The sequence below is a fragment of the Dermacentor albipictus genome, chromosome 4, assembly GCF_038994185.2.
Source record: "Dermacentor albipictus isolate Rhodes 1998 colony chromosome 4, USDA_Dalb.pri_finalv2, whole genome shotgun sequence".
In the NCBI taxonomy this organism is placed as follows: Eukaryota; Metazoa; Arthropoda; class Arachnida; order Ixodida; family Ixodidae; genus Dermacentor; species Dermacentor albipictus.
In genome coordinates, this window is record NC_091824.1 from 58,734,625 (window position 1) to 58,760,521 (window position 25,897).

Sequence of the window (25,897 nt, forward strand, 5' to 3'; positions counted from 1 at the left end):
AAAAATTGACACCGCACAGGAAGGTTGCACTTGCAGTTCCAGACGACGCATATCAGTGTCACCGACTAATTAATTAACCACAGTTTGTATTTAGAGCGGAGGTTGGAAAGCAAGTAGGTTTTCGAAAATGACAGGCGAAGCTATACGAGGTTCAGGGTACCGTCCATATTATTTTCGTCGCAATACTTCCTCCCCATTGTGAGCAACAATCATCTTTACAAAACAGTCTGTTTCACGGTCATCATTACAGCAGCCAGCTGACCCGCTCTAGTAAACGTTACTCATGGTGATGCAAGGATTACACGCGAAATGGATTCTTTGTTTACAAAATGTGCGAAACCTTCCCTTTCCTTCAAGGAAGTGCAACCCATGATGTAGGTTGCCTGCGCTTGTTTGCTTGCTTGTATTTGTTTGTTTGTATTTGGGAAAGCTTTGCGTCTGCGTAAATTATAAAGCGCGCCACACGAGAACTGCTGTTTCATCTCGCATTGTATCATCGCACCCCGCAATAGGACTTGTGCGTAGGGGTGAAGCTACACGTTCCGATGGGACTGAGAATGTCTCGGGAAAAGCAAGTACCACCGTTGCTCACGTAACCTTTGTAACGGTCGTGTCCTCGCTGCTTATACCGTCCGTTATCTGACGCCCCAAGCATTCATCACAGTTTCCACGGGGCGAAGAGTTCATCGCTTCTCATTTTTATTAATGCGAGCGCGCGGGAATGGACTGCTGCCTGCGGCGCCTATACGGGGAGGGGAGGGATTGCTATCTCTCTAATGAACAAATCGCGCTAGCTTGGTGGACAGGCGCGTACATTTTTATGTCCAGAGGTAATTTTCACTTAGCACGCATTGCCTTTCCTACACTCCCCGGCGCGCCGTTATTTTTTTTATCACTTTTTTTTTTGCTTCGCACCTCGTGCCACCAACTTATGATGCAGCGCACAGCGCGTGAGCGTCTCGCTGCAGATAGGCCATTTGCATGTTCTGGCGGAACTAGCCTGGCTTATGAGTTTTTGATTGCTTAACCATTAAACATACATGTAAATCGTAACGTATCTATGAAGAAAGTAAAAACAAGAATAGTTTTATGCAAGGCAATCACAGGATTGGACAGGGAGAAGCATAGAAAGATTTTGGTTGCAGGAGCCGGCGTCAGTATTGATGACTGACATCGTCCGAGTAAAGAATAAGCACTGTGGGAAGCAGACCACTGACAAAAGTGTGCATTTAAGTTCGGCTCACTGTAAAAGCAATTGCTGATATAGCTTACTGAATGGCAGACTCGATAGAATGTCGACAGTGATTTATGCGAAGGCGATGCAGGACAGCATGCAACCTGTAAACGTCGGCTTCGTACTTCAGCTATTTTTGTTCTGCCGTATCTTTCTTTAGCCAAAAAAAAAAGCAAAGTAGGGTTAGAGCTATGTAGAGAAGGATGGGAAGGCAAGTTTACGGCGGCGGCGCATCCGAGAAACGTGTAAAGAAAGGCAGCGCGGATCACGCCGCCGTATAGTGGGCCCGGCCCACGACCACCGCCGTTCGCCCATCGCTTGGCAAGGTGGTAAGCAAAGCAAGCAAGCACGCATGCATGCATGCACGCACGCACGCAATGCATGCATCCATGCATGAGAGCAAGGCAAGCCGTGCCCCGCACGAAGAATGCGCCTAGAGAGACGCCCCTGGCGAGGGAGCGAAGAAAGAAAGAAAAAAACTCGAGCAGGCTATATACTAGCAGCAGCAGAGGAAAGGCGGAGGCGCTTGGTTCTTGCCCGACGCGCGGTTTTCTGCCAGCGAATCCTTTGTGAGCAGGGCTAGCCCAGCCTGGGCACGCCGGTAGGGAACCCTCGCCCGCTCTCGCGCGAACGGGCAAGCGCGCGCCCGTAGCGAGCAAGATGGCCGCCGCATGAGTGACGCAGGCGCGCCATTTATCACGCGGCCCTCCCCGACCAAGAAACATCGGTCTCTCTCCGCGCGCTCTCCGGGCTTCTCCCGCGTGGCGCGCGCGTTCGCGGGGCCGAACACTTTCTTGCGCGCGGCGCGGATCCTTCGGCACCGAGCCGAGTTCGCCGGCATCTGAGGAGTTTTAGCTGCACGTTCGCGTGATTCTGTTAAACGCGACGTGCCTGCGGTTGATATCGTTGCAGCGACCATTTCTTCTTCGTCTCGGGAAAGAAGAAAAAAAGGAAAGTTTCGACGGACGGAAACGCGAGGACAAGAGCGAGCAATTAGTGATGACGCATTTGTCGGCACCCTTTGCAGCTCCCCCCTGTGCCGGAAACGTGCGCTGCGCCTGCCGCCGTCCCTATAGTTACTAAATGTCTGTATGTCACGTTCCAGCGTGTTCGTCAAGAAATTCGAGCTGAAGGGAAAGCGGAAGCGATTTCAAGGCCGAAGCGCAGCGTTCGAGAAGACGATATGGTGACGATCATAAACACGAGGTTCAAACCAAAAACTCTTAGAACAGCGGTGGTGCAACTGTTATCTTTTTTTCTATAAAAACATCGTGACGGTCGCAAGTGGAAGGAGCGTGTGTTTGGCTTAGCTTGTTATTGCTCAACAAGATCAATGTTTTCAAAACATTCACGCGGACGGCTGTTGCCATTTACGCATTCTTCATCTGAGGAAGTATGGCCGTAATCTTTGCCTCCTGCATGTAATGAGACGATGCTATCAGTTGAGATCCCGCGGCACAGATTACGTAGTGTTTCGCTGGACCGTAACGCGTTCCAAAACTTGAGCCAACCTTCCCGCACGGGCCGCATGATGTATTACGAAGCACGTCCCCTGGCAATATATAGGCATACGGCCAAACCAAATTGCTTTGGCAGCGCTTGTGCACTGTCCTGTAGGTGTGTAGCACTCCTCGCAGAAATCAATCAGTGACCTATGTCTGCACGAACACTGTATACCTGCTAGTACCAGAAACAGCTCGCTATACTCTTCCTGCTTCTTCTACTTCTTTTTCTCCACTCCTGGACTCGGACGGAGACAAGTTGTCTCGTTGAAAGTCTCGAGGAGGGAACGAACGACGCGCGGTCGTTCTTCTTGTTTCCCTCCGTGACAAAACGCGCGAGCCCTTCCTGGCACGATGCCTATGTGGGCCCAGGACGCGAAAACAGAGTGCGCCGTGAGGCTTTCAAAAAAATTAGTGTAACACAAACGGTTCTTAAATCGTGGAAGCAGGTAGACAATATTTTTCAAGTTCGCGAAGAGAGAAGGAACCTTAATTCAACTCCGTTCTGGGTGACCCTTGTATACGTACGTTCGTATCCCTCGCCCTTTTTCTAAATGCACTCAAAAAGCATCTGACGCACCCTTCGGGTTGTCCGTGGTATAGCGAACGAGAGGCAGGAGGCGCACCAAGCAACACGGCGCTTCTAATCTGGTCGCGCTCATGCATTTTTGAGTTCCGGCACCAGGCGACGGCCCAGGATTTACCGCCGGTTGCGCTTGAGCGCTCCGCGCCGGCGATATATTTTGGTCGGTTGTGGGGGAGTGACTCGAAAACACGGCAAAGCGTTGGCAGGGAGCACTGTAAAACGTGTCAGCCCCCCGGGCCCGCCGCCGCGGCAGGTTCATTCTGCGCACACCGTCTTAACTTGTCAAAGAAGTCCCAGTGCTGGCAGGACGCGCGTGAAGGATGGTGCGACGAGCAGCAGCCTTAAGTTGACTTGTCAGTTATTAGCCGTTCAGGCCGCTTATGAATACGCGTGATCAGTGCAGAGAGTACTATGTACTGCAAGCTGCTGCAGTTGCTGATTATATATATATATATATATATATATATATATATATATACCGGGTGTCCCAGCTAACTTGAACCAAGGGTTTAAAAATGAAATATTGGGGTCAGGAGAGTGAAACTACCTGCATATTGGTGACAGGCATTTGGCGCACCACAGGAAATTTTTTGTATCGCAATTACTTAACTAGTAATTAAGATAATTTTTTTAAAATTTTTAATATTGACTTTAGACACTAAGTGTGATTCGCAAAGTTGGAGAGCACTTTCAGAAACCCCCATTCCATTATTCGCCATAAAGAAAACCTTACGTGTACCTCTTTTTTCGAGCTCGAAAGAAAGCCCGCGAAATACAAAAAAAACCACGTGACGAGCGCATTTGCGCGCCGCGATCGTGCTGCTCTCAACCGTGCTTTCAGTGAACGAAATCAGCTCCGGTATTCATTCGGCGGCCCCGTTGCAGCGGCAGGCCGATATCTTGGCGGGGGTTTTTCGTCCGCGTCAGCTAGTTGGCACCCGGCGACGACGACTTAGTCCCAATCTGATAAGATACTGAGATGGCGAGTCTGCTTTGTCACTCAGAAGCAAAAGAGAAATACAGGGAATAATGTTTCGCCGCGAGGTGTTGGCGGCTGTGTGTTGCAGTTTCCTAATGAGGATTTTGAAAGCTGGAAGCAGCGGTGAAGCACAGTTTGTCGTGTGCTCTTCTTATGCCACTCTCATGCGAGACTGAATCTTTGGTGTAGTGATTACTAGCACTGCAGACATGCCGTTTACAAATGAAGAGAAAGCAGACATGGTTCTGGCTCTAGGTGCATGTCATGGGAACAGAAGGCGCGCTGCAGACCTTATGCAACAATGGCACCCAGGCAGGCGGCCAAGTTCAGTAACGATCCTGCGTGCCTTCGAGACGCTGCGACGGATGGGCAGTTTTACGTCCACACGACACAGAGCACCTGTTTTTGACGAGGACTTCGAGACGCATATTTTATCGCTGTTCGCTCTGGAACCCCAAGCAAGCGTGCGCAGCGTGAGCGAGGATACCGGAGTCTCCAGGTCATCAGTTTGGCGAATACTGCGCAAACACCGCCTGCATCCGTACCACGTACAGCTTCATCAAAATCTGTTGCCACGGGACTTCCAAAACAGGACCGATTTTGCTAATTGGATTCTGATAAAGATGCAGGACGACCCGGATTTTTTGAACAAAGTGATATGGAGTGACGAAGCTAGTTTTTCGCGCAATTCACAGGTGAACCTGCACAATGCTCATTACTGGAGCGATTCAAATCCCTACTGGGTTTTACAGACGCAGCACCAGTACCAGTGGTCATTTAGTGTTTGGTGTGGACTTTTCGACGGTAGTTTGATCGGGCCTGTGTTTTTCGACCAGACGCTGACAGCAGATCGCTACACCAATGATATCCTCAGAGGACCCGTTGACGACTTCCTTTCGGATCTACCGCTCGCCAGGGCCACAAATGTGTGGTTTCAACACGATGGCGCCCCCGCGCACAGCAGCGCCAAGGCTCGGACCTGGCTCGACGCAGCGTTCCCGCAGAAATGGATAGGACGACTAGGTCCCGTGAACTGGCCAGCCAGGTCTCCTGATATGACACCTCTGGACTACTTTTTGTGGGGTCATATCAAGGACAAGGTGTACAGCACACCAACTTCCACACCGCAAGACCTTAAAGACAAAATAACGGAAGTCTGTTTAAACATGCCTGAGGCTGTCATACGAAATGCAACGGCTGATTTGGTTACAAGATGCCAGAGCTGTATCGTCGCACAAGGTGACCTATTCGAGCACTTTTTATAATTGGTAAGAAACCGAAATGAAATGGAGTCAGGACAACCGCATGCCACGGCTGTCATCGCCGCACAGCCAAGCCATAAACCGCCACTTTTATTTTCTTTGCAACTGGCAAATAAAACTCCTCTCATTTGAAAACTTCGAGCTTGGCAGTCTTTATCGCGACTGCAAAGCGCAGCGCACTCGCTGCAATTTACACCGTCACGCGCGAACTGGCTGACACGGCCGAAGAAACCACCACCAAGATATCGGCCTGCCTCTGAAACGGGGCCGCCGAATGAATACCGGAGCTGATTTCGTTCACTGAAAGCACGGTTGAGAGCAGCACGATCGCGGCGCGCGAATGCGCTCGTCACGTGGTTTTTTTTGTATTTCGCGGGCTTTCTTTCGAGCTCGAAAAAAGAGGTACACGTAAGGTTTTCTTTATGGCGAATAATGGAATGGGGGTTTCTGAAAGTGCTCTCCAACTTTGCGAATCACACTTAGTGTCTAAAGTCAATATTAAAAATTTTAAAAAAATTATTTTAATTACTAGTTAAGTAATTGCAATACAAAAAATTTCCTGTGGTGCGCCAAATGCCTGTCACCAATATGCAGGTAGTTTCACTCTCCTGACCCCAATATTTCATTTTTAAACCCTTGGTTCAAGTTAGCTGGGACACCCGGTATATATATATATATATATATATATATATATATCTGTGTTTGCTTTGTTGATGATAGGGTATAGAGTCATTGAGTTACAGAGAAATAAAAATGGGTTGAAGCGCATACTAAAGGCACGCTTAAGTCATTACCGCCAGCTTGCCCACATCCTTCTTTTTTTTGTACACAACCAGTATATTCTACTAGGACTTACCTACGCCATTGAAGCCTGAATACTAACAAAGAAGATTGAAAAGAAAATTGGGACCTTCCAGCAAGCAAGTGAAGAGAAAACTGTAGGCGTTATGTTAAGAGGCAGAAAGAGAGCAAATTGGGTGTCGCTGGTATTTTGTATATCTGAGACTAAATGAAATTACACAATTGAGTTGTACTGGGGACATAACTGGCAGAGCATATATCCGATGTGCATTACAGCACTAAAATTGGTGTCAAGGGCAGAAAAAAAAAACACATACAGTCGAGGACAGCAGCAGATTAGCCGGTGTCATGAGACAAGGAAATTCACAGGCCTGTAGGATGGAATGATGCAGCTGATACAAGGAAACTTGAGGTCGCTGGGCACTTTATGACGCCTTTCGGTAGACATAAAATAGACAGGTGATGATTAAGACGACATTGAGAGTCTGATAATGTTTTCTTTATTAAAATCCTCTACGCACATCATTACGGGCCGTTCTGAAGGCTCTGCTGTGCTTTTCATTGATCTCCGACTACGAATGCAAATTTATCGGCTAGAAATTCTAGGGAAGAATATGACATGTCGATCTTTAATCTTACCAAATTATTGGGTTCACACCGACTTTTTAAAGAGTGCAAATTCTTCAGAAGTTCGTGCTCTCTCGCGGTATTCCACGCGGCTAAACCTTCTGGGAGTCGGTGACATATCTATAGACGTCGCAATGACGAAAAGGAAAGGTGATGAATAGGCAAAAAAAAATATAATTAATGAACCCCAGATGACACTATAGGATAGATGACACTATAGCTCATTGCACGTGTCAACAGCACTTTATTTGGTATATTCCAAGGCAAATCATGTGATGGAATTCTAGTTCACGTCATTAAAGTACATGTTAAGTACAAAGGACCAACAGCAGCTTTAGTGGTGAGATAGGATACATGAGAATCTCCTACATGAGCATCATCAGGGTGCTGTGACTGAATCGCTTTTTTTTCTTCGGCCATTACTACATTTCTCCTGTTATTTTTTTCGGTTCTTGCTTTCGTCGTAGTATTTAGACTTCCAACTTCGTCAAACAGATGCGATCATTACCGACAACACTTGTCGACTACGTGCTTCAATCTCATCTCTTTGCTATGTGTCCCTATAATGCTTTAATGTCGTCAATGTTCGTCAAGGTCGTTAATATCGTCAATGTATAATGCTTTAATATTCGTCAAAGTTGCTGTTCTGAAAACCAAAACTCAAAAGAAAAACAAGTGATGATTTCTATATTGACATGGCATAATGCTTCGAGTAAATTTCCACAGAACAATATGACAACTTAATGTTTTGGTTAACACTTGAATTCCAAAGCACATCACGGTTCCTCTTTCTTCTCTTATATATATATGTATTTTTTACCCATTTTGTTTTTTTATAATAAATTGTATTTTTTGTGTACACTAGAGTAGAGGAGTGGCTTATTTGTGGCGAAGCACAGGAGGCGGCTCTCACACCGTAACACGATGAACAACTGCGCTTGGGATCATCATTCATTGTTTGCGGAGCAACCTCACCCAGGAGCCCTAATTTCTGTTCCCACGTCTCGCAGTTGTGTGTACGGACTCCTCGCGCGTAACCAGCGCGCCGGCGACGAGCTCGCGTGCATCCCGTCGATCTGCTCGCTTCGTTTCGATCCCTGCCGTGTGGCTTCGCGTCGAGTCTCTGCATACGACGTCGGGAGAAAGACCCAAAAAGGCGTTCACTCTGAGCGCGGAGCACTGAAGCCGGCTTCGGGACGAGTGGCCTCGGGCGGCCATTGCTGCCGTCGCTGTGACGCGTAGTACGCTGCGCTGGGTGGGAGGAAGTGGATACTACACCGCCCCCCCCCCCCCACCCCCTTTATCTCCCCCCCCGCGTTCCCTCCCTTCCAAGTCGCGCCGCGATTGTCGGCAGCTCTCACGCTTCGGGAGACGGCATCGAAGGCGCTCGCTTGCCGGCTCGCTTGGTCCACGCAGGTCGATTTAAAACGCATTAAAGCCTCCCCCCTCCCTCCTCCAGCCTCCCCCCACCTCTTCCTTCCAGGAAGAAATGGGGGAGGGGACGATCCGGCGAGCGAGCCAACGAAACAAAGCAAGAGTAGAGGACGCGGCGGCGGCGGCGTCTCTCAGCCGGGAGAAAAATGGCGACAGGTGCCGCCGCTGGGCGCTGAGACGCAGGCGGCCCTTTTTGCTCCAGGGGTTCTCCGGTCTCTCTCCTCTTGACAAGACGCGCGAAGGGAACAGCCTCGTGCGGATTACTGCTGCTGCTGCGGGAAGGGCATGACGTGGTGCGCGCCTTAGTTTTTTGAGTCGGCTGACGCGCGCTATGCACGATGAGGATAATTGGAAAGGACCCTGTTGCGACCGAGCTCTTCGACGAGCCGGTCGGTTTTATCTCCGTCTTTGCGTCCGTAGTTGCTCTCCGGAACCGTTCCGCTTCTCGCGTTCGTTGATAGTACCGCGCGACATTATGTGGCGTTCAGCGCGCAGAGTTTTTACTGCCATCAGCGGTAACAGGAGGTATGTTTCAAACATTTGCCGCTAACCTGTGAACTTGGTATCGCCCGTAAAGGTAGTTACCGACAACACTTGTCGACGGGTGCAGTTTCAATCGCGAGACTCGGGCTTTGCTCAAACGGTATCATCGTCCAAACAAGTTATGTGGTACACCATTGCGTCTGACTACGACTCCTATATAAGTAATGTAAGGAAGCTTTTCACTGTAACGCAAGGTGCTGCCCCGTCGCTAAACGCTTTGACTCGCGCTTAAGTGGCAACCCTGACCGGGCGGTGGTATGAATGCGGAAGTCTTGACGCACGCTGTCCACGCTGTCAAGAATCGACTTAATGCCTCCGACATTGTTAGTCCACAAACGGCATACGAATGGCACGAAACATGACTTTATCGGCCCTGCTACTTTTCCCCTCAGATGGTCGCCGTGAGAAATTGATAGCAGGCGTGAAGCTTCGATGCTGTTTTCTGAATGCCTGATAAACACACGCATACAAGCGATGTTTCACGCTATGTTCAGCTTCAAATTCGGAATAAGCTCATGTTCCTGCCACATATTCACTTTAGCGTGATATTTATTCGGTTCACAGAGATAACGAATTATTTTTGAGTCGATCACTGGTAGCAGCATTGATACAAACAAAGGCTGACGCTCTATCCTGCGCTTCAAGAAGGCTTACTGTCGAATACCACCGCGTGTTATCTATAATAATTCGTGTTATCTGTCAAGTAAAGTTGAGTTTGTGCAGCGTTATCCCCCCCCCCCCCCCCCCCATAGAGTAGCGGTGTCCGGGAGACGGTGACGACGAGAGTTGTAAAAAAGGGGCTGTTTTACGCATGCGGAAAGCGGGGGACTCGCTTGCTCGGAGTGTATTACGGCGAACGATAAGTGCACGACATCCGAATATTCCAGTTTCTCGGCGCAACGTTATACTCCCCCGCGCGGACATCGCCGACAGTATACGCTTCTTCTTGTTTATTTATTTGTTGTATTTTATTTTTTTGCGTCGTCAGTTCGTTTCCGCGTCGAGCTCAACGGCCGCGCGCAGTCTATATAGCTGCAGGTCATCTGCGCGGGCCTTTGGTCACGCCTGGCCGCCGGCGTCCCATCATCCGTTGGCCCACCGACCGAGCCGTTCGGGTTGCCGGCGATCATCGTCACCCATCGTTCGTTCGTTGGTCGGTCGAGAAGGCGCGCGGTGCAAGCGGCCCCAGAAAACGGCTGTTCTGCACACGAACGACAGCAGCTTCGCACGCGGTCTCTCCGTGGGCGCTCGGCAACGTGGCGAGGAAAGCGGAAAGAAAAACGCACGCGCAGCCAGAAGACGTTGGCTGCGTGACTGAGCGGCGACACGAATCAGATTGGCGGTCGTGACCGATCTTGCAGCACGCACGGCCGCACGTTCACCTATACCGAGACCCTTCCTTTCCACCTCACTTCCCCTCCGTCTCCGCGCACACACACACACACACACACACACACACACACACACGCACACGCACACGCACACACACGCACGCATGCCGCGAAGGTGTTCGGTAGCGGAAATCTCGTTATAAGAGGAGCGTTACAATCCGTGCATACGCGGCAGGAATCGTCCGCGGCCTATTGCGTTTTCTTCCGTGGGAAAACTGTCTGCGGCCCACCCTTGTTTTTTGTTTTTTTATCAATAACAGTTGACTCTCTCTTTCTCTCCTTGCCTCTACATCCCCCAGCGCTGCTGAATAAGTCATGAGTAAGGCGGGTACGAGTACATTGGCATTTGCCCGCGAAATGAATATCGTTTGAATGAAATTGGGGCTCGATCGCAACAGCGGTGTTTCCAACTGCCAGGCGACCATTTATGCGCGAGCCATGGATTGATCGTGATAGCCAGTCGGTAGTGTTTGCACCATCCACTCACAGAACTTAAGACGGTTTTTCGATGTCCGACTCGGCTGTCAATCCCCGTCCAAGGGGGGCCATATTATACTACAGTATTTGAAATCTCGTACATGTACATACACGTCTTCTTATCATTCTTTCATCAATTGGATTATTCATTGTCTTTCACTGCACAGCTCGGTGGACGAACAAAGAGGCTCATTAAAGGAAGTTCGAACAGCTTCCAAAATTGTCTAACCTTTCAAAAGGTCACGAAGGCCCGATGAGATAATCATTTGCGTTTGACAGCCGATCGTTCGCTATAGCCACCTTAATATGCATCCGCCGTGAAGTGCGCCAGAGTAAGCGCCTAATGCTACAAGTGAGTTACATATAAACAATGTCAGTCACATGCACTTAAAAGTTTGGAGCAGCACTGATGGTTGTTGCTTTGCGGGGGCGTATTGGTTATTGTTTGAAAGTGGACGTATACATCGTCCACAGGTTGCCTGCATTTGGTGTGCCAGAGTACCGTTGTTCGGACATGACGGTCGCACAATCTCACAATGGCGCGACATTATTTAAGATCGGTATGCGTACACAGCAAGCAGGGAAGTGGGTCGGCCCGAGAGCGCACGTTAAAAGTCGGGGTACATCGCCACGAGCGCTCGTGCTCCAGAACCTCCTCATCGGTTTTGTAATGTGAATTTCATTGGAAGCGCGCTTGTTCGCGTAAAAAATGGCCCTTAGCCAAGCTGTTCACACAGAGGCGTGAACAGCGACGCGAATAGCGGGCAGGCGATCGATGGGATCGCCGGCAAAGTGAAATCGCCGCCGGCCCTGCATCCGCAGTATGCGTCCTTCGCCGAGACCGTGTGTATATATGTACGAAGGCGGGCGCCGCCTTGTCATCCTCCGCTGACCGAAGCGAATGCGCGGGGACGGGAGGGGTGGGCGCATGTGTATACCCTCATCAATAGCCCAGACGGTGCAGTGCACCCCCACCCGCGGACCAGTGCTAATCCCGGCGTTCAGTGCGGCACCACATCGCGGCTCGGAGATCCCATTGGACGCGGTCCGCGTGTACCGCAGGGTGCGAGCGTCGCGGCAGCGCTCAGCAGCGAAGATTCCGCGCAGGGGGTGCGACCCACGCTGAGGGGGGGCACGAGAAAAAAATGAAAAGTGAATCGAAAAAAGAAAAAAGTATATATTGGTAAGTAGGCGTTACACAGTGAGCCTAGAGGATCCGCTCTTCCCTTCCTCGTCTGCGATCGGTTCGCCGTGGAACGCGACCAACACCCCTGCGGGGCGTAGCTGATTGGCCGGCCATCTTTCAAAAGCCGGGCTTCCCTTGTCTCTGAGCCGCGGGCGGCTCGACGTGTCGGGGCTATTCTTCCCCTGCCTTTTCTGAGGTGCGGCTTTCCGAGGGGTCACTCACTAGAAAAGAGTCTTATTTCTTTTTTCTTCTTTTCTGAAGGCGCTGTCTGTGGTTGTCTTGGGTGCGTGTGCGGCTGTGGGAGGAGCAATGTTGTGTGCGCAGAGAACATGCGGTGTGTACACCTGCGCCTAGAGTTCGTCTGTTAACACACGGAATCAGAAAGGAGAGAGAGAAGAAAATACCTTTATTCATTAAAAAAAAGGCAGAGTTGCGTTGATTAAGCGAAGGACGCTGGCGCATAATTACAACTACGAAGGAGACATAAGTGCAACACTAGAGGCCACGTTGCCAGCGATTTTTTATTGCGTAGCAAGCACTATTACGCTCAACGCTTACACGGAACAAAGAGGGACACGCAAAGTGAGGCTGCCAAGCATTGTACCCTGTTTGCTATCCTACAATCGTGGAGGGAAAGGAGGACTGACTTAAACACGCGAATGGAAGAAACGACAAAGTGCGCTCCCAGGTCTAGCAGTCGTCTAAGCAAGCGTCCCTGCTCACCAGATAAACGTAGTGGAACTCTGTACTAGTCAATCCAATGGCAAGTTTATGCGAATGTCAATTACCTCATTGCGTATTTAGCGCTGAAAGAGTTCTTTTCCTGGCTTTCTTGTGGTATGTACGCTATGTACGCACTGCTTATGCAGGGCCAGTGACGATATCACTTTGCCGGCGATCCGATCGCCTACCTGTTATTCGAGTGGCTGTTCACGGCTGTGGGAGAACAGCCTAGCTAAAGGCCATTTTGCGTGAAGCTATATATATATATATATATATATATATATATATATATATATATATATATATATATATATATATATATATCAGTCTTCGCCCCGTACTTCATTGAAAGTTATAATGGAAGGGCCATGTTTATTGATTTTGGTCCTTGACTATGTGTTATATAACTATTATCTTTCCCGCCGAGTGACCAATCGAAGCGATAACGTTGGCGCGGCGGTATGCGAGCCGATGGCTATGGCAGAAATGACTGAAAAACGAAAAGACAAAATAGAAAATATCGGCCGTTGTGGCCTCTGTTCCCGAGGCTTCATTACTCAAGTATCTTAATATGGAATATAGACTGACCCAGTTATTGCTACTTGATTGATTCGGTAATTGTGTAGTTGACATTCCCGCAAATTTTGCGGCACACAAAAACATGTATAACATGAAAAACACCTTGAATGGTTTGAAAAGGCGGCTCGCTCTAGCGCTAACTGCTTCGTCACTGATGGACACGCACATGTCGATCCTGTTTCCTCGTGCTTTGGGACGTGATCAGCTGTGCAAAGCCCGAATTGTCGTCTTACGTTGACGCAGTATAAAAGCAAGGTAATAAAATCATTGGTGTAGTATTAAGTTTCACGTAGTTATGGTTATGGGATGGTTTGGACTGGTTGTCACAGTTGTTGAGCACCAACAGTTACCGTTACTTCTGTGCTCTTTATCATATTGCCTGGGTTTTAAGCTTGTACTTTCTATATTGTTATTTTTATTTCTTCGCTTTATTCTGTTAAGCCGCATGTAAATTAACATCGCTCCGTATTTGAGCAGTTCCTCGTCATTATACTCATACTCAGGTTGCAGATGCAATTAAAGAGCTCATGCTGGGTTTGTACGTGATGACGAAAGCAAACTTTCCGTTGGACCGTCTTGAGAATTAGAATCTCTTTATTACGGATACAACACTACGTCACTTATAAGGATGCCTGCAGATTTCATGCATTGTCTGCGTCAGATAGCAAGGAAGAACAAACTCAATATTATTTAGCAACAAAAATTTTCAGAAGTTGATAGAAGACTGCCTAAACAGCCTAATAGTGGTGGGCCATACCGAGTTCCAGAACTAGCAGTTAAAATATTCTACATTATTTTGGGCTACGAACACAGCAGATGCCTTATGCACTGTGTAAGCAAACACTATATGAGACAAGCAACGGTTTATCGTACATCGTTAGCATTGTACGTGAACTGAGAGCGACATTTATGGCTTAATGTAATCAAATTTGATATCGCCACAGTTATTAGTCTGGCAAGTTATTTACATGTGGACCAATTACTAATGTGATTATTTTTCGTTCTTACTTCGCAGGCCGACGACTAAGGGACCATCGCTGAAGCAGGAGCTTACTAGAATCGGCAAGAAAAAGCTGAGAAGTTCCGGTGAGTACTTATAAATGAGTGGTGTTCCGTTGTCTCTTGGTTTCCCGTTATCACTGTGGTAATAAACTTCGCAGGATTTCGCTTATCAGCGAGGACATGCTTAACGGTGGTTGTAGATACATGAGCGTTCCAAGTGCGCACACGCGTCTTGACTGTAAGGTGATGCTGCATATATTGAGTGTATTCTTGCGAGGATTCGGCCCAATATTTTGATTGACAATATTTGGCGGACGTCACTCTTGTTTGGTGGTCTACAAGGGACAACTTGTTGCTTGATCAAGCTACGAAACAGGAAAAGTGAGCGTTGTGAAAAAACATTATTCTTTTTTAATTCCTTTTCTTCACTATATATGCTTTGCTAGCACCACGGCATTTATGTTAATTCGAAACAATGATTGCGTCGTGTAACAACTCATCAGCACTAGTTCCCAGCACCGTACTCCTCACTCGTAGCGACAGTGAAGGCGCACTTCACGTGAGGCGTCGTAAATACACCGTGTATGTAGCATATACTATACAATGCCAGAGTTCAGTTAACTGTTCTTCCGGCACCAAACCGCGAAGCGTGTTTGAAAAGCGTAGCGACAACACGAACCGATTCGCCACGCAGTATACCAGTCGTCCTTCCATTCGGGGTTGACGCATGGGCTCGCTTCGGCACAGAGAAAAGCGGGGGGTTCCGGCGCCAGGCTGCAGCGGCGTCCCGTTTCCGCGGCCGTCAAGCCTTGCCTCGACTCTTCCAATCTCGCCGGCTCGGCAGGCAAGGTTTCCACAGGCGCCCGCGGTGGGGTTACCCCGCGCATACGGCGAGCCGTTCCAATTAACTCACGCGCGCGCGTGTGCGTGCGTGTGTACTCGGAGCGCCGCGCCGCGTTTATACGCCGAACTCGCCCGGCGCTCCCTTCCGCGAGAGGCTCAACGCCGCGCGTTAGGCTCCGATAGGAATCGCTCCGGCGGCGCAAACGCCGCACGCACGCAGGGACGAGCACGCTCCCTTCCTACACAACAGCCCGAGGCGCAGTTCCCTCGTTCGTGAGCCACAACTGCATGCAGCGCTGTGCCGCCGACGCCCGAGCGCGGTGCCGGAGGTAGAGCGGCGGAGGCAGCGTAGAAGCGGCGAGGTGGGGGAGGCAGAGATAGCGGGGCGGGTGGAAGTTTTAGCCTTATGAAGTAAGTCCGTAAGCCCGTGGATTGCGGAGCCTTTAGCGGCGGTTAAGGCCCTGACAGGCCGCAAATCCGCGCCCTTCGGGGAGCTGCGCTTCGCTTCCTTCGTTCGTTGGCCGAGAGGAGAGAGAGATTGCGGGGCCGGGCGTGGCTTCGACCTCGGGCTTCGATGTAGCGCGGGTCGGCGGCGGTCTATATAGCGGCGTTCGGGGATGGGCGAGCTTCTCTGCAGTTTGCTCCCTCTCTCTCTCTCCTCGCCTTTAGCTCCTCCGCGCCAACCACACGCGCGCGCTCCCGGCGCGTTTGGTCGACTCGGACCCGGCGCCTCTTCCTGCGTATAGCTCTTCGCTGTATGGTACTACTGCCGCGTGTAGCTGTATAGCGGCTCCCTCGCTGGATCAGCGTCGCGTGGCGAGGACACACCGCGCTGGGTCAGAAACTGGCGCGCGAGGCTGGTGGGGGTCAGGAGAAAGTCTGGTCCGCGCTTGATTACGAGTTCCAGGACGATTCGTCCGCGAGGCCTGTGCTCTTCGGAGCGTGAAGCCGGTTTCCTTGGATGCTCTCTCCCGCGCGCTGGACTTCCGAAGGACCGTGGCGTCCGCTGCGCTGGACAGCTGTGCGGCATGTATACTACACACAGCGTGGGCTCTCGGGGGCACGCCGCAAGCCTTCCACGCGAGACTGCCTTTTACTGTTGTTGTACTGTTTACCGCTGACTCGTGTGGACGCACGCCCTTTTGAGCGCGGTCGTTGGAGCTCCCGTTCGCCCTATTTGTGAGCAAATGGGCCGCTGTTTATAGCGAAATTTCGCAGGACTGGAAGTATAGGGAAACGTCTTGGCGGCTGTATAAGTTCAATTAGGGAACTTCTACCTGTATGTGTGTGCGAAATAACGAACCGTAAGAGGCATACAGAAAAAAAGCGCTGTTCGACGTTTCAACCACAACGAGATAGAAACGTTATTTCTTTCTCATTGCTTATTGCCGAAAAAGAAATAAACTTTGTGGATACAGTTATTATTGTTGCTACCGAAGCCTTGCACGGCCAGCTATATTATAGGTACAGGGTGATATCTCATTATTTATAGTGTTGCGGCGGTGGTTGACCTCAGCATCACAAAGTGGCGAACCAGCGCTGCTGCTCACGTTTGCGTCTCCGGTATAACTCGTTGTACTGTGAATTTTCGTGCGTGTACAGATTGCGGCTAAAACTTCTTTTTTTTAAACGTGAAGCCGTTGCGAAGAAAATACCACCCCTAACTTCGTGACGTCTACATCTACGAATGCGAAAAAAAAAAACTGCTTGAATGTTACGTTTATTCAGAAAACCGCGTAGCTATACACCTTCGAACGGGCCAATATATTTTGTTTCCTGCGCTGAAAATCCTAATGCACTAATTTCCTCGGCGCACACACTTACAAACTCATTTTGTTTGACCTAAGCATTGTAAAAAATGAAGGGATACGGAAAGTCCGCGTCGCCTAAAAAGTGCTTTTTTTTTTCATCCACAATTCATGTCACCATTCCTCAAGATAAATTCATAATTAAATATGATTTCGAGAAAGAACTGCATCAGAGGATCAAACGGAAGTTATAGCGCGGTCTGCATCCCCCAAATCCTTCTCTCCGCAAACTGATTAGCGACGAAATTCGAGAAAGTAAAACGCTGCGACGACTGCCTGCATGGTTGGTCTCGTTATCCCGTATGTCACGTCTCTCCCGTTCACATCCTCGCGTCGCCATTGTTGCCTGCATATAATATACACACAGTCGCGCGCTCGCACGACCTTATACTTGCGTTTCACGGCTCCGCGCGGGTCGCGACTCGGTGCCGACGTAATGCGGAGAAGCGCGAAACGGAATGAAGACGAATGCGTAGCTTCCCTAACTGACACGGCTCACACACACACACCTTCAGGCGCCTCCTCGTCCCTTCCTCCTCTTCCCCAATCTCTCTTACTCGGGCCACGGTGACAATGAAAAACGCGAGCGCTCCGAGGGCGCCACTTCGCTCCCGCGTTTCGACGGAGCCAAGTGGCGGAGGCGCCGCCGACGACGACGACGCGAGAGCGAAAACAAGACAACAGGGACCGCGCTCTGTTTTCGGTCGGCACTGCTCGCGCGGAACAAAGCATCAGCGGGCGTTGGGGGAGCGCCGTCGGGTGTTGGACGAAGAGGGTGGCGGTGGCAACGGGTCTCGCTCTCTCGCTACAACACACGCAGGCAGTGCAGGCTGGGAAGAGGGATTGGGACGCGAGAGGAAAAAAGCTGTGCACAACAGCGAGGAGTCGGAATAAAATATGACGCTCGCCGCGTTGTTCAGGGAGAAAAATGGAAGAACGCGGCAGAGCGGCGCTTCCTTGCTCGCGGCAGCCGTTTTGTTTACGCCTGTATTGTTTATTTTAGAAGTTCTTTTTGCACGGGGTGGCGCTGAATTCGGGGGAGTGTTGGACCCATTGGAAATAGGCCGCTGTTTCAGAGCGCCGCACTCTATAGACTGTATAGTAACTCGGAGGGGAAACGTCTGCGTGGGTGTTGTGGACTCTGCATGTACGCACCGGCCGCCTCTTCGCACTCTTGAGTTTCAGCGGCGTCTGCAGTCCAAGAAAAACCCTCGCTCGCTCACCCGTCGGTTGCTGTTCGACTCGCTTTCCGGAAGTTCACGGGTTTGCGCAGTGCTTGTGTAAAATGCGCTTGCCGGTTTGAAACTGCAAACTGACGGTTTTTTGGTGCATGCGGTGTATGCTTGTTTTGTTTTGTGCGGTCTTTCTTTTTACATATCGTGCTAGGAAGCCCGCGATTGATGGCGCTCACCTTGTTAAAGTGCACGCTCAGCACACATTTCAAAGGCGCTGCTCTCGGTCTATAGGGTCAGGATTACAGAACATAAGGGTCGGGCGCGTCGCATGTCGCTTAGAAGGAAAGCGGGACAATTTATATGTGCGCAGTGTCAGACACCTGCGCGGCTGGCCTATGCTGCGCTATGGAAGCGAAGGGTGGTTTACTCTCTGACAGATAATGCTCTTTCACTGGACGCGACGTTGGTGTTGATGCAAGGTGAAGTGACGTTACACGCCGTCTTATTCCAAGTAAGCAGTGGTTCTGTGCCTGTGCGTAAGCAACAGGAGGGATATAGTGTAACAAAACAAACAGCTTGTCTGTATAGGTGGTATAAGGCTGCAACACGAATGTCTCTCCCTTTCCTTTCGGTTTCACGAATGCCGCCTGCTAAACACCACACGTGGCGGGTGCATCCTCCTTCGCAATTTGCCGCTGCCCGCGGGCTCGTTTGAAATCTCAATTTTGCGCGGTTCCCGCTCAAAAGAGTGCGTCGGCCTGCCGGTGGCCGAGCAACCGCAAATTATTCCCCGAATTTTCTGCCCTGCAGCTCCTCTGCCGTCCAGAGGGAAAGCTCGCCTTTCGCGGTGCTTCTCGACTGTAGTTACTTTTCGGTCACTGTTTGGCCAACAGGAAACGCGGACGTGTAGAGGCTGCACTGGGCACTCTTAGCGAACTCGAGTGTGAGCAAGTGCCTATATAGTGTGCGGAAGACAAAAAAAAAAAAAAAAAGTCGGGACCACGGTGAAAGGTAAAGTGAGTAAGAAGGTGAAGCTGGGAGTGAGGTGAAGGGAGGGGGGGGGGCGGAGGATGTTGTAGACGTGCGAGCAGCACCTTGGCGTTCGTAACCTCGCTCATGGCTGCTGCTGTTGCTGCGGCGGTCGTGCCAGCCTCCCCGTGCACCTGAGCGTCGTCCCCTTGAGCCAACCTGGCCCGCCGCTGACTCCCCGGCCTGGTGCATGCAGCTTTTGTTTCTTGGCTTTGGTTTCCCAGCCCGAGAGAACGCTCGCCAAGGACGTCGGTGGGAGGAGCGGCGGCGGCGACGGCGGCTGCAGCCGCGCTGCTTGCAAGCCACACACGCACGCACACACGAGCGCGCGCTCGCGCTTTGGAAAATGCCGCGCGACGGCGGGCGGCGCGGCAGGATGGCGCAGCTGACGCTCGCTCGCCCGCTGCGTTTTGGCGAAGGACAGCGTGACGATGCGATATCGGCGCCCGTCGACTCAGTGCTTTCTGAGAACGAAAGAGAACAGATAGAAGAAAACTTATTATTGTCGCCGGCGAACGCTACAGTATATCGGCGAACCGGTGGAACACGACGAAGGAATTGGTCCGGCTGTGTGCTGTCGGTCACAAGCTGTAATAATACACAGAAAACAGTGCGAGTAGGTTTGAATGCATAATAGTAAATGGTGCAAGACACACCGAACGAAGAACGCGTGTTTGAGTAATTCGTTTCTTTTCTTTTTTTTTTAATGCGCCGTCTTGTTCATCGTCCTGTGAAGTAGAATTGTGCTTGAATACTGCGTGACCGTTCTTTGTAATTAGTTCGCTTCACGCACCAGTGTCCCGCGGAAGGGCCCGCGGAGATCGATGATCATGCATGCTTGCGCACATGATCGCTCGTTCGGCGTTTGCTGGGCATGTACGCTAAAGCCTGTCATGTGATTTTAATGAGAGCACGAGTTATGGACTCTCGATCGGCTTTGACTATTATACACTTGTCCGTCATGTGCTTAGCCTCTTCCTTTTGTAGTCATCGTCGCCCATTATTCGCCTATTTCTTCCTCCTTCCCTCCTTCCATCTCTGCATGCATTGTCTTGCCGAAGACGTTTCCCTCTTTTTTCTGCCGGACTGCCCGTCGAGGCACATCTCACATGAAAGATCTTTGGCGCTTATCGTTAGTATCACGAGATTACAGGCTACTCCGCTCGAAGATGCAACTGTACCGGACGGATTTGTAGTGTGCCTCGTGTCAACTTAAGCCACTCCGAATATCTGGCGAGTGTGAAGAGCTATGCTTTGTCGTTTTTCTTTTATTACTTCACATTTTGTATCTCCGGTGTACCGGAATTGCGGTATGCATCTTAGCTCTCTGTGCAAAGACGGCGACTACATAATGCGCAATACGAAGCATTGCTGCAGTGAAAGGTTGCTTGAAAGCTGAAGAAGTTATTATTCTTTATTTATTATTACATGTGTACCGTCGTTCACGTAACCGAAGATGTCAGATTCACTGCAACATGTGCAGCAAGTCACATTCGTCGCCAGCAGGTGGTCGCGAGGGTCAGCTAAGAGCAAAAAATAAAATGAACTTCATTACCATTTCGTACCTTTCGCAGTCTGCACTATCGTCTGCCCTGGCCCCTTTGATTGCGTATTTAGCAACGTATCGAAAGAGATTATTCGCTCGCGAAGTGCAAGGTATTCCCTGCAACAGAGCCGGAGCGGCCGGAGCATCTATCTACCAAAGCGCGCATTAAAGAAGGCGGAGGACTTGAAACGTGCGTAGAGAATCCGGCCGAGTGAAAAACGGGCTTCGCCGGCGACCAAGGTGCGGTGAGGAAAAGCGCCTCCTCCTTCGAAACCGGCAGCCTCCCGCCGGCAGGAAGCCGCTGCGACCGGCGGCGGCGGCCTTGCTGCTTCGATGCGCTTCAGGGTTGAGCGCCAGCGCGCCCCGTGCACCAGCCGTCGCCACGCCAGGAGAGGAAGTTGGCAATTCGCGCCTTGTGTTTCGCGCGCAGCGGTGCCCTTTGTTCGCGCTTGTGTGGTCTCTCTCTCTCTCTCTCTCTGCTGTAACCTGGCGAACGCTTGGTTCACTTGTGGATGCGCAGATGTTCTGTTTGAGACACCTTTAAAGAGTGTTCATTGTTTCCTGCGTTCTTTTTCTTTCCCTCTCTCTCTCTCTCATTTTTTTTACGTCCGCGTTTCACTATACAAGCTTGTTGTAGCCTGTCCGTAGCCTAATAGCCTGTTGTAGCCTAATAAACGAGCGAAATATTTCAAACCAGGAATCTACTCAGAAATAAGGCATACTTGAATTGAAAATCCATTTTGTACATTGTATTCACGCTTATCTGGCGCGGTTGACGTTCCTGAAATCGTTGAGAAAGGACCACACACAAAAATAAACGAAGGAGGGCGTAATAATCAATTATAAAGCTACCTTGCGGTGACTGTAACGATGACAATCATTTTTAGATCACCCTTCTCGTTTGGGACAAGACCTAAATGAATGCTCCGGAGTTTGATCCTCCCTGAAATGTTGTATTAGGTTAGTGATGCGATCAGCCTTTGATAGACTGGAGAAACAGTCCACTATCAGAACATTCTAGATCAGTGCTCCCATGGTATAACTCCGCGCAGAAAGCTACATTTGCGCTCGACAAATTCCTAAGGTCTACATGCTCTATAGTTGGAATGCCGCCCGCTTACCGCCTCCGGATTGTGTGCGTGTTTTACTTTGTTTCGTGCTCCTCTCTGTTCCTCTTCCTATCTACTTACCCTTTCCCCCATGCCGAGTAGCCACGCAGAAATACCTCTGGTTAACTTCCCTTCATTAAAATATATGTATACCCCTTCCCGCGACGTTCGTCAAAGTGTGTTGAATATGTTCTATCATAGACTATTGACAAAGACGAAAAGAAATCACGGACCATATATGACTTTATGCGTCATAGGTGTACTAAGTGACACGACTATTATTCCAACTTATAAAAACGACCGGCCTCAGCGACCGATTGTAGGCGGGGTAGGCTGATGGGCACCCAGGTGTTCGCACTCCTGATGTTCCCCTCCCTCCCTCTTTTTGTTGCGATATAAATTCTATGGACGCTCCATGCGCACTTCTGCCGTCGCCGTCGCAGTGATGTTTCCTATAAAGTCCAAGGGTGATAAAATCGTCGCCGTGCGCCATGTGCTGTATATATGTGTGAGTGAAGGCGCGCGAGGCTGAGCCGGCGATCGCGCCTCACTCTCACGCACGCAAGCGAGGAGGAAGCGCGTCGTCATCCGTCGCGCGCAATGATCCCGGGGGATGGAAGGGAAGGGGAAGGGCGTGTTCTACTCTGCAGGCCGCTGTATCTTGAAAGCCATCTGCGACAGGGACAGAGTCCGGCCGCGCACTGTGTTTTCGAGGCTTAGTTCGCGTTGATGCGAGATGCAGCACGAAGGTCAATTCGCTCGGTGCTGCTGCCGCGCTTCCTCGCTCCAGTGGTTTGACAGCTAGTTTACGCGATGGTCGAGTGAGATGTGTTCACGTTTGCGTGTGCGCGCGTGACACCACGCTTGTTAATTTAGTTAGTATGCCTATGTTTGCAAATTTATACGGCTGATAAAACTACTATCCTTAGTCCGTATAGCTAACTGTCCACTAATCTGTTATTGCATTCGATGCTTCGCCTTTCGGGCGAAACTGCTACTTTTTTTCCTTTTCATCCCTTAACCCCCTTTCCGCAGCGTAGGGTAGCAAACCGGACGCACGCCTGGTTGACCTCCCCTATCTTTTTCTTCTTTCTAGCTCCTCTGCCGCCCTTTATTCATTTCCTCCCTCAACTTTTGCATCACCACGTTCAATTTTATTGTTGCCGCTCTTTCGTGTTCTCTGGCGCTGCTTCCTGCTTGCTCTTCATGACGGGACGGGGCCTCCGCAGCTACCGTCCACTCCCGCCTCCCTTAAAACAACAGTTGCCCTCTCGCCCTTTTCTTTATTCTTTAAATCGTTGGCGCCTTGCCCAAGCTACGGTAGTTAAGTGCCAGGTGTGTTTCGCGTGTGCGGAACGGCGCGCTTTATAAGCTCCACTTCGGTGGAGCAACGACCGTGTTGCATTTATTGCGGTGCGTATTATTCACTGTGCTCCTTCGTGTCTACTTGGCCAGAAAGCGCAGATTTTTATTGCCGGTGGGGCACGCCGAGTTTTACGAGTTAGGTGCATTCGTATGGTTATTGCGTGATGATGTGCAATCTCGCATGTTATTCAGCCGCCGGACAGCGAACACGTTGGGATCAAGGACAAAAAAAAAAGAAGCAATTATGCTTGAAGTACACCCATTACAAAAGAAACAACTAAGAGGTGACGACAAGGATAGCTTCGGTTTCCATCTGCCTGCCCTTCCGCTGTATTGCTGAAACTTTCGCACAGTTTCCGTAAATGTGCAGGAATCCGAGCTTCGCACAAAACCCTTCGTATTGCTGTTGTGAAATTAGATTTGCCACATTACAACAGTACAACGAGGCAAAGCACATTTTTTGGCCTGCAGGGCACATATTCGCTGGTTCTATCGGACTGTATACCCTACCCGACGACGACATTGCATCTTTAATATGAGTTTCCGCACTTGCATGCTCCTCGGATGACAAGATCTCTTTCAGGTGCGTCGGCGAAGCCATGTTAGGTTATAGGTTATGTTATAGCGTATACATATGATATATATATATATATATATATATATATATATATATATATATATATATATATATATATGAGGATGCTAGTTACACATATCCGAAGGTGGCCTGCAAGAAAAGCTGACTGTACGCAAGCAAATCGCAACGCCTATAATGCAGGCAGTGACACAGGAGCAACAATTTCATAAACGAACAGATTCTACTCACCTAAACAAACCTATTGAACTAGTACTACAGAATCTACTACTAAGCTAGCAGATTCGTCTAATGAATAAATAAACACAAACGGAAGGAAAAGTTACTAAAAGTTGCGGTCGGCTCGAACTGTCGAGGCAAGTAAATAGAGAAGTCTGCAGCTTGTATCGTGGGGTTCTCCGCCATGTGCGCCTGCAGGAGCAACCGCTGTGATCGGGCTTCTTCGTATTCGGTTCAGAGTCAGAGCCTCGCGCGCTCTAATCTCGCTTCCTTTTCCTTCGTTATTCTCCGCCTTCTTTATTGCCTTCTTACTCGCTCGCTCTCCTCCCCAGTACCGTTCGAAAGAGAGAGGGAGGGAGGGAGAAAGGCGGATACACGCCCACGATCAATAAATTTATGGCCCGCTGTCTGGCCGTCGTGTCGCATAACGTTCGGTTTCGTCGGACGTCGTCTCCGCGAAGCCATTCATTATTCATTCAGCGACAAAGAGTCAAAAAGAGAGAGAGGGGGGAGGGCGAAGGTGCGCGGGATGAGGACGCGAAGACGAGAGAAAAAGAAAAGCGCGCAGAGTCTCCCCCTTGCCAAGGGAGCCGCGCGGGGACCCGAGTCACGTGGCCTGAGAATAGAATATTAAGCGCGCGTAGCAGAAAATATCGCGGCTGTGGAAGGCGCCTCCGCTGTGGAAGAGGCTCGTGATCGTTTCAACCGCGCGTAACTAAGCGCCGGAAAGAAGTGAAGCTGTCGCGAATCTCGGAGGGTGTAATCGCAGCTGCCCTTTAGAGGAGAGCGAAAGTGGACGGCGCTGAGCGGTTCGAGGTATATGAACGAGGCGAGCCTGTATATAGCTGAAGAGCGCCGCAGCAAATTGCACGTTGCGAGAACGTTTCACGCGCGAGCTCCTCAGGTGCGTTCCTCAACTATACGGCAGGTGTTTATATATGCACGTAGCCGCCTCGCTTTTCGCGGAAACTTCTCAAAACTGAATTCCGCTCATGTTATACGGCTTGCGAAATACTGTTAAACTTAGGCAATTCTTTCGAAATAGTTTGCTTTCAGAGCGCGGCTCTTATAGGCGTCCGTTCTTGCGGCGAGCGTCAGCGGCATAGCCGAGCGAACGAGCACAGCGAAAGATGAAAGAGCGAACCCGGAGCGGGATAGGAAAGACGCGTGCCGTGAACGGCAGAGACCAATCAGAGCGGCCCCTTCAATGACGTGCGCGCGGGAAACTGGTGTCACGTGGACTCGCCTAGCCGCTCGATGCGTACTCTTAACTGATATCACTTTCGTTAACTTAACTGTGCGGCGGTTGTTTATACCACGTCTGCTCGGCCATTGCTCGAATTGCAGCCCACGTTCCCCGATTGCATGATATCTCCGCTGTTACACCGTGCTATCGATTAAACGCATAACGGTCAGCGCTCACTTGGGTGGATTAGCTGCCGGTCTTCTTGCGCAAATATGACGCTGCAGCCATCGCTTCACCGATGAGTATGTTCGTTACCACAAAGTTAACTGGTTGCTGTATTTATTCTATCAACAGGTTGCCAAGCGGGTTTTCGCACTTGACAACTCTGTAAAGCTGTGCGGTATTACTATAACCGTTCACGTAAAGTAATTGTTCACGTAAACAAGTTTAGTTAGAGGCCTAGTTTGCAACGCATTGACCGGCATCTCCTGCTACAAACAGTTGAAGCGTTAGAACTTTTCTTTTTTTCTGTATACGCGTTTACCAAGCTTGTTTTAGGAAAGTTCGCAGTGTAACCTGCGTATAGAACGTACAATCAACCGCGAAAGTTTGCGGACAACGGGATCTGAAAAAACGTTCAATTTCCGAGCAGCCTTTAGCAGAAGTCATTAAAACCGAACATCACAATGTTGTGCA

The 25,897-nt window shown here is 50.1% G+C and overlaps 1 protein-coding gene and 1 long non-coding RNA gene across 5 annotated transcripts in view; one reads left to right on the plus strand and one right to left on the minus strand.

Annotated features, from left to right (window-relative positions):
• Positions 1-25,897, minus strand: part of LOC139059110 (uncharacterized) — a 201,710-nt gene that overhangs the window by 123,247 nt on the left and 52,566 nt on the right. The gene's annotated exons all lie outside the window — the stretch shown is intronic.
• The window catches only part of LOC139059111 (uncharacterized), a 135,084-nt gene that overhangs the window by 75,958 nt on the left and 33,229 nt on the right, over positions 1-25,897 (plus strand). Inside the window, exon 5 of the long non-coding RNA XR_011513924.1 lies at positions 14,340-14,410. This is a non-coding gene — a long non-coding RNA (uncharacterized lncRNA). The remainder of the gene's footprint in view (positions 1-14,339; positions 14,411-25,897) is intronic.